Genomic DNA, 10,080 nt, shown 5'->3' with positions numbered 1-10,080 from the left:
ACAAGAGATTACAATCATAGCCTACGCCAAGTACTAACACGGATGCACACACTCGTCACCATTACACCGTGCAGGAGGAATAGAGTACTTTAATAACATCACTAGAGTACCACATAGAATAGTAGTGATACAAAACTCATATGAATCTCAATCATGTAAAGCAGCTCATGAGATTATTGTATTGAAGTACATGGGAGAGAGATTAACCACATAGCTACAGCGGAGCCCTCAGCCTCGGGGCTGAATTACTCCCTCCTCATCATGGAGGCAGCGATGGCGGTGAAGATGGCGGTGGAGACGGCGGTGGAGATGACTCCGGGGGCAATTCCCCGTCCCGGCAGGGTGCCGGAACAGAGACTTCTGTCCCCCGAATTGGAGTTTCGCGATGTGGCGGCGCTCCTGGAGTCTTTCTGGAGTTTTCGTCAAGAGGTACTGCGTTTTTAGGTCGAAAGGGGTTATATAGGCGAAGAGGCGGCGCAGGAGGGCTGACAGGGTGGCCTCACCCTAGGCCGGCGCGGCCAGGGTCTGGCCCGCGCCGCCTTATGGTGTGGTGGCCCCTGGCCCCTCTCCGACTCTTCTTCGGTGTTCGGAGCCTTCCGGGAAAAATAGGAGGTTTGGCGTTGATTTCGTCCAATTCCGAGAATATTGCCCGAACAGCCTTTCTGGAACCAAAAACAGCGAGAAAACAGCAACTGGCCTTTCGGCATCTCGTCAATAGGTTAGTTCCGGAAAACGCATAATAATGACATAAAGTGTGAACAAAACATGTCGGTATTGTCATAAAACAAGCATGGAACATCAGAAATTATAGATACGTTGGAGACGTATCAGCATCCCCAAGCTTAGTTCCTACTCGTCCTCGAGTAGGTAAACGATAAAAGATAATTTCGGAAGTGACATGCTACCAACATAATCTTAATCATACTATTGTAAAGCATATGAGATGAATGCAGCGATTCGAAGCAATGTTAATGCAATGAGTAAACAATTGAATCATATAGCAAAGACTTTTCATGAATAGTACTTTCAAGACAGGCATCAATAAGTCTTGCATAAGAGTTAACTCATAAAGCAATAAATTCAAAGTAAAGACATTGAAGCAACACAATGGAAGATTAAGTTTCAGCGGTTGCTTTCAACTTGTAACATGTATATCTCATGGATAATTGTCAATGCAAAGCAATATAACAAGTATAATATGCAAGTATGTAAGAATCAATGCACATTTAATCACAAGTGTTTGCTTCTAAGATAGAGAGAAATGGGTAAACTGACTCAATCATAAAAGTAAAAGAATGGCCCTTCGCAGAGGGAAGCATTGATTGCTATATTTGTGCTAGAGCTTTGGTTTTGAAAGCAAGAAACAATTTTGTCAACGGTAGTAATAAAGCATATGTATCATGTAAATTATACCCTACAAGTTGCAAGCCTCATGCATAGTATACTAATAGTGCCCGCACCTTGTCCTAATTAGATTGGACTACCGGGACTATCGCAATGCACATGTTTTAACCAAGTGTCACAAAGGGGTACCTCTATGCCGCCTGTACAAAGGTCTAAGGAGAAAGCTCGCATTGGATTTCTCGCTATTGATTATTCTCAACTTAGACATCCATACCGGGACAACATAGATAACAGATAATGGACTCCTCTTTTATGCATAAGCGTGTAGCAACAATTAATTTTCTCATATGAGATTGAGGATATATGTCCAAAACTGAAACTTCCACCATGGATCATGGCTTTAGTTAGCGGCCCAATGCTCTTCTCTAACAATATGCACGCTCTAACCATAAAGTGGTAGATCGCCCTTACTTCGAACAAGACGAACATGCATAGCAACTCACATGATTTTCAACAAAGAGTAGTTGATGGCGTCCCCGGGAACATGGTTATCGCACAACAAGCAACTTATAAGAAATAAAATGCATAAGTACATATTCAATACCACAATAGTTTTTAAGCTATTTGTCCCATGAGCTATATATTGTAAAGGTAGAGGATAGAAATTTAAAGGTAGCACTTCAAGCAATTTACTTTGGAATGGCGGAGAAATACCATGTAGTAGGTAGGTATGGTGGACACAAATGGCATAGTGGTTGGCTCAAGGATTTTAGATGCATGAGAAGTACTCCCTCTCGATACAAGGCTTAGGCTAGCAAGGTTGTTTGAAACAAACACAAGCATAATAGTACATCAAAACTTACATAAAAGACATATTACAAGCATTATAAGACTATACATTGTCTTCCCTGTTGTTCAAACACCTCACTAGAGAATATCTAGACTCTAGAGAAACCACTCATGCAAACCAAATTTTAACAAGCTCTATGTATTTCTTCACTAATAGGTGCAAAGTATATGATGCAAGAGCTTAAATATGAGCACAACAATTGCCAAGTATCAAGTTATTCAAGACATCATACCAGTTACTACATGTAGCATTTTCCGTTTCCAACCATATAACAATTAACGAAGCAGTTTCATCCTTCGCCATGAAAATTAAAAGCTAAGAACACATGTGTTCATACGAACCAGCGGAGCGTGTCTCTCTCCCACACAAGCATTTATTCAAACAAAAACAAGAAACATACAGACGCTCCAAGTAAAGTACATAAGATGTGACCGAATAAAAATATAGTTTCAAGAGAAGGAACCTGATAATTTGTCGATGAAGAAGGGGATGCCTTGGGCATCCCCAAGATTAGATGCTTGAGTCTTCTTGAAATATGCAGGGATGAACCACCGGGGCATCCCCAAGCTTAGAGCTTTCACTCTCCTTGATCATAGTATATCATCCTCCTCTCTTGACCCTTGAAAACTTCCTTCACACCAAACTCGAAACAAACTCATTAGAGGGTTAGTGCATAATCAAAAACTCACATGTTCAGAGGTGACACAATCATTCTTAACACTTCTGGACATTGCCCAAAGCTACTGGAAGTCAATGGAACAAAGAAATCCATCCCACATAGCAAAAGAAGCAATGCGAAATAAAAGGCAGAATCTGTCAAAACAGAACAGTCCGTAAAGAAGAATTATAAAAGGGCACCAGACTTGCTCAAATGAAAATGCTCAAATTTAATGAAAGTTGCGTACATATCTGAGGATCACTCACGTAAATTGGCATAATTTTCTGAGTTACCTACAGAGAATTTTGCCCAGATTCGTGACAGCAAAGAAATCTGTTTCTGCGCAGTAATCCAAATCTAGTATCAACCTTTCTATCAACGACTTTACTTGGCACAACAAAACACAAAACTAAGATAAGGAGAGGTTGCTACAGTAGTAAACAACTTCCAAGACACAAATATAAAACAAAGTAATGTAGCAAAATAACACATGGGTTATCTCCCAAGAAGTTCTTTCTTTATAGTCGTTAAGATGGGCTTAGCAGTTTTAATGATGCACTCGCAAGAAATAGTATTTGAAGCAAAAGAGAGCATCAAGAGGCAAATTCAAAACACATTTAAGTCTAACATGCTTCCTATGAAGAGGCATCTTGTACACAAATGAATTCATGAAGAACAAAGTGACAAGCATAAGAGGATAAAATACGAGTGACTTCAAGATTCTCAACATAAAGAGGGGAAACTTAATATTATTAAGATGCATATAACCATATTTCCCTCTCTCATAATAACTTTCAGTAGCATCTATGATGAAATCCACAATATACCCATCACTTAAAACATTCTTATCATGGTTCATATGCATAGAAGTATCATTAAATTTGGCATAAGAAGAGTTATTCTCATTAATAGTAATTGGAGCAAGATTATTATCAAGAATTTGAACATGGTAAACAAGTTGCATACTAAGGGAATTGTTTTTGGTAATCCAATCATAACTCCGAGAGTGGCAGAATTTGATAGAAATAGAACACAATTCTCCGAGAGTGGCAGAATTTGATGAAGAAACCTCAAGAAAGGCACTAGAAGATGATATGGACGCACTCGACGAAGCTCGAGATGGAGTATTGTCAAGAGTCGCCAAATATCAGCAAGATATGAAAAATTACCACAGTCGACGATTACAGCCAAGATCTTTCCAGGTTGGTGACTTAGTTCTTCGGCTCACGCAAGACAGCCATGAAAAGCTCGAGTCACCATGGCTAGGCCCTTACATCGTCACCGAAGTAATCGAGGGAGGAGCATACAAGATAAAGGACAAGAAGACAGGGGTGGCCGAGCCAAATCCCTGGAACGTGGCGCAACTTAGGCGTTTCTACGCCTAAGTCAAAATATATATGTAAACATACAATGTACTGAAACGCCCGCGAGTTTTCAGACACACTCTTTTCCTTTCAGGGCACCGAGTGGGGCTGGAAGGTTTTTAATGAGGCGGGCTCGCGGTGCTGCAATATAATAAAGATATTGGTGATATACATCTTTTTATTCGACAAGTTCGGGGTTTTCTTACCCGACAAAGTTTCGTTCTACACAAGAACAACTTATACAACATATAAATTTACAAAAAATCTTTGCCTTGGTTTAAAATACCTCGCAAATACAACAAAAATGGGCTAGGGAAAAGAAAAATACATATCTTTGTCTTACAATATATATACAGCAAGTTACAGGTTCTTTCGACAAGATAAGCTATCTACCGAAGAAGTAGATTTAGTCGCGACGTAACAGATCATCAATGTTTATTCTGTCTTCTTCGGCAGAGGCACGGCCTAATGACCATCTCCAAAAAAGTCGGCATCCATTCGAAGAAGGTCATCAATTATCTCTTCAGCCACTAGTGTAACTACCGCATCAATTTTGTCGACACCCCTCCGCCGTCGCCTCAGCTTGGTGTGGACAGTTTCAACCACCTTGGTCATATCCAGTTTTGAGTGGCAGATCTGAAGCATAATAAGGGCAAATCTGGCACCAGCTACTAGTTGAGCTCTTATAAAACCATGGATTTGGTGCGAGTCCTTAAACTTGGTCATCAGCTCAGGAAGCGTCTTAGGCTGAATATTTCGAGGGAACATGGAGTTGTAGACCATGGACAACGTTTTGGGACAAAATTCAAGGAACTCACGAATTTGACACGCGCGATCTTGAAACCTGAAGATTTGTCGGGTACGCTCAGGTGTAGCCCAGAAAAGGGAGCCATGGTCCAGTGCCAGATTAACAAGGAAATTTGATCTTGTGTCAACCCGTTGATCTTCGGCAGCGGCGGCCAAAAAGGGACCTATTTGACGACAACATACCAGTTAGAGACAGAAAACAAGCAAACGACAGAGGACGTTTGAGCTTGAGAAGTATACCTGCCATTTCCAGGCTTGCCTCAGTCATTAATTCAAGCATAAAATTCTCTCGGGAGGTAGCTTGTGTAGCTTCAGCGACTGCAGCCTCTTTCGAAGCTATAGCTTCCTGAGCTTGCTGTTGTGCAATTTTCTCCCTCTCAGATGATCTTCGAGATTGTTCCATTATCATGAGCGCCTGTTTTTTCATCGATTGAAGCTGTTGGCGGAGTTCTTCCAAGTCATGTGCTAGACCCGTACTCGAAGAATCTTCAATAAATTCGTTATCGGTTGACATTTTCTTTGAGTAAGAGGACGCAGGCAAAGCATCGGAGGGATGCGGAGTTGAAGTATAGTTGTGAAACACCAACTGGAAAGAAAATTTCAACATCAATCATCACGTGAAATAGATTTCCATTGATTTTCAATATATTTACATAGTTTTTACAAAAGGTTGGATCCTAGTGAACCAATCAAACGCTGTCACAAGCTACATCTATGGCGACATGCGTCAAAAGAAAGAAAAAAGAGAAAAAAGATAGGAAGGGCGATCTACTTGACCTTCGTTTTGGCGGAACTGGAGGAAGCTGTTGGCTTGTACCCGAGGAAGGCCAGGATCTTCTTCGAGTGGGGCTTTGCAGCCCTGATTAGAGATGGCCATTTATCCAGTTTCAGCTTTGTGGCTTCGCCAACTTTTGCCCAGTCGACGTTTTACTGGCTCTCGGCAACCAGTGCTATAGTGCCTTCCACGCCAATCTTCAAGTTTTCTTGGCGAAGAGCAAGCCCAAGATCTTCTTGGGGGACGAAGCTTTTGGCAAGGTCAGCAAATGCGTCGAGTGACATAGGCATCCCCAATGGGCCTACCGAAGAAGATACCCAGGGTTTACTAAAGGCCCACGACCCGAAGAATAAGAAGATTCGGAAGCCCAAGATACTGTTAAGGAAAGTTAAAGTTGTAATAGGAAGCATTATTCGTAATCTTGTGGGATGGATTAGAAACCCTCCCGGACTCTGTAAACTTGTATGTTACGAAACCCTCGGCTCCACCTCCTATATAAGGGGGAGTCGAGGGACAAAGAAAGGGATCGAATCATTGTCTCACAAACCCTAGTTCTTACATTGTCGAGTACTTTTCGGCTGAAACCTTCGAGATCTACTTGCCCTCTACATCCAACAAAACCCTAGTCTACTACTTGTAGGCATTGATAAGTTAATACCTTGTCAATTGGCGCCGTCTGTGGGATTTAGAGGCGACAAGGAGCTGATCTCGATGGCACGTTCAAGATCGTCGACTTCGTCGATAGCAAGTAACATCATGGACAGAGGTAAACAGATCGAAACTGGTCTCGTTGATTTTGTTCCTCACCCGCCCTCCCGTTTGGATGCATATGCATATTTGGAGGAGCTCATGGAGATGACGTTCGGAAAGTTCCACTTCCGCGTCGAGAAAGAAGGAACGTATCGTCTCGAAGTTCCGATCTCGTCGGGATTATCGGCGGTCGACCCCGATTTTTCAAGCTCATCATCATCCATCGAGTCAGGCGACGAGGAGACTTCCTCGCCACGCTTCATTAACACCAAGGCAAGCGAGAAACTCGCCAAGATCTTCAGCGACATATCCTTTGAGTCATCCGCGGACTCCTATATAAGCGATGACTCAAGCGACACAGAAAGCTTCGACTTCATCGACAAGTCCATCTCTATTGGAAAGGTCTTCACCAATCTCTATGATGGTGTCACCAAACCCAGCAAAGTTCAGAACTCAAGATATCATCAGATCTGCGCCATCGGAGAAGCAAGTCGCGATCAGGAGGAAACATCAGAGGCTTTCGATGACTTGGGAAATCCATATGTCGATCCTTCTGACCTAAGGCGAGGTTTGGGCACTAAATATGTCGGGCCTACACCACGTGTTAGAGTTCAACTTCCACAAGCAGCATGGGATAGAGCAGCAAGAGCTATGGATGGTTCTGAACCAATGGAGACAACCGCTACGGTCGAAGAATTACAGGCTTACCAATATAGGCTCGCCCGAGCTGGAAGAGAATTGGAAAAACAGACAGCTGCTTTGAACAGAAGAAAGGAGGCAGCTTCCGCGTCAAGCAGGCGAAGAGCGGAGTTAAGTCGACAATCAGGAACTTCGGGAGATAGCCATAGAGAAGCTCGAAGGAGGGCAAGATCTCGGCTGCAAAATATACCAGAGGCTGAAAGAGAGACTTCAATTCAAAACCTCGATATGTCTTTTATGTCAATCGACACGAGGGGGAATATCATCCCGAAAACACCAGAAGCAGGATACATGGCTACGCAAGCTTTCATCTTAGCGTCCAGGCCACCTCCTGGGGACCCGAGAGAAGCATTGTATAACATGGCCATGGCAGGATGTGGGGCCATGGGAGCAGCATTTGCAGCCACACCTCCCGAAGGAGCTACAAGACAAAATAGCCCGAGACCTACTGCAGCAGTGCAAAATCCACCAGCAGCAAGTGGAGCCAGAGATACGGCGGCTCAGGCCAGGGTAGATAGAGCGCGACAAGGCAGAAGAGAACATCGGCAATCACCAGAACTCGCTGAAGAGGATATGTGTGGACTCCCGTGTTTTACGCGACGGGTCCAGAAAACTCGAGTCCCCTTCAGGATTCAAGTTACCCGATAGTTTCAAGAAATTTGATGGCCTACAAGATCCCGAGGATTGGCTAGTCGATTACCTCGAGACGGTAAAGCTGATAGGTGGAACCAGAGCAACAGCCATGCGAGCATTCAAATACACCTGAGCGGAGCCGCAAGATCTTGGATAAAAAAGCTCCCTCCAGGTTCTATCGACAGCTGGGATAGCTTTGAGGATGTGTTTGTCAAGAACTTCCGATCTACCTGCAAAAAGCCAGCGACACTAGAGGAATTGAGATCATGTCGACAAAAGCATGATGAATCAATGAGGAAGTACATTCAAAGATGGAACATTATCAAAAACTCGGCAGAGAATATATCTGACGAGAGAGCGATAGATGCGTTCGTAGCAGGAGTTCGATGAGGCGATTTTGTGGAGGACTTGGGAAGTACCAACCCAAGGACAGTATCAGCATTAATAGAAATAGCAAACAGATGGGCAGATGGCGAGGATGCTGTACATAACAAACGACACAGGTCACCAGAGGAGGACCGCAGTCGAATTTTTCAAAATAGACGACAATTTTCGAGTTACGATGCCCCTGGCCAAATATCGGCTGGATTTCGGGGAAACAATGGAGGAAACAATAGAGATGATTATCAAAGGAGTAATGCACAGCAAGGCGACAATAGAGATGACTCTCGAAATAACAGGCAAAATAGTGGGTCGAGATTTCAGAGACCTTTTGTAACTCCCGAAGATATGATGAACGGGCCATGTCAGATGCATTTTTACCTCGACAGCAATGGGAGAAGGCAGTCAGGGCATTTGCAGAAGGACTGCCGAAACTTCCAAGCAATGCTGCGAGTTGCAGGAATAGCTAATGCACAAACAGTAAATAGAAACCCCCAGGGGCCTAGGAGTGAGATTCACTTGCCACCTCCTCCCGCAATTACAGACGAAAATCGACATCGGCTCGGAATAGCAGCAGCACCAGCACCACCACCTTACGTTGAACCCAACTCTCATGGAGCGGTCTCGATGATTCAGAAAGGCAGGCCATCCAATAGAGCTCAGAAAGTAGTCTCGCGACAGGTGTTCATGGCAGAGAAAATGCCTCCACCAACGGTTGAGTACCTCAATTGATCAGGGCAAGATATTGGCTTCACGATAGCAGACCATCCACAACAAGTTCCTCGACCAGGGCAGTCAGTACTTATCTTACCAGCAGTAATCGCGGGATTCGACGTATCGCGAGTATTCATAGACGGCGGCAGCAGCCTAAACCTTATGTACGCAGATACGCTAAGGAAGATGAACATCTCCCTAGCAAATTTGAAGCCAACTGATACGCGTTTCCGCGGAATTACGCCAGAGAAACCAAGTTATCCGCTGGGAAAGATCAATCTCGACGTTCAGTTTGGGACCCGAGAAAATTCCAGGATAGAGAAGCTGGAGTTCGAAGTCGTGGATTTCCCATCACAGTATCACGCCTTGCTGGGGCGGCCAGCATATGCCAGGTTTATGGCAGTACCACATTATACATACTTATTGTGGAGGTTACCTGGGCCTAAGGGACCAATCACAGTTAAAGAAAGCTTTGCACTAGCCGATAAATGTGACAAGGATTTTCATCGACTATCAGAAACTTTCGGGATGCAAGCAGAATACATGGAGTCAAGGCTTACGACCGATTATGATGTGCTACCAGATGTGGGGAGGCCTAATAAAGAGCCAACCTTTAACACTGCAAAGGATTCTAAGGAGGTGCAGATTCACCCGACAGATCCGAAGAAGACGACGTCTATCGCAACAAACATGGACCTCGCATAGGAAAGCGCGCTCGTCGAGTTCCTCCGTGAGCACTGGAAAATCTTCGCATGGTGTCCAGCTGACATGCCAGGAGTACCCAGGTAACTTGCCGAGCACCACTTAAACTTGGATCCAATAGCGAGACCAAACAAACAACCTTTGCGGCGTTTTTCGGAGCCAAACCGCAAAGCTATGCTGTCGGAGATTGATAGATTGAGAGAAGCTGGTTTCATCAAAGAGCTGCATACAGAGGCCACGTGGGTCGCAAACCCAGTATTGGTCCCGAAGAAAAACACTAAAGTCCTTCGCATGTGTGTCGACTTTACGTGTCTCAATAAACATTGTCCAAAGGATCACTTTCCCCTCCCGAGGATCGATCAAATCATCGACTCCACAGCAGGATGCGAACGTCTTTCCTTCC

This window comes from Lolium rigidum, chromosome 6, assembly GCF_022539505.1.
Source record: "Lolium rigidum isolate FL_2022 chromosome 6, APGP_CSIRO_Lrig_0.1, whole genome shotgun sequence".
Taxonomy (NCBI): domain Eukaryota; kingdom Viridiplantae; phylum Streptophyta; class Magnoliopsida; order Poales; family Poaceae; genus Lolium; species Lolium rigidum.
This window is presented reverse-complemented; position numbering follows the sequence as displayed.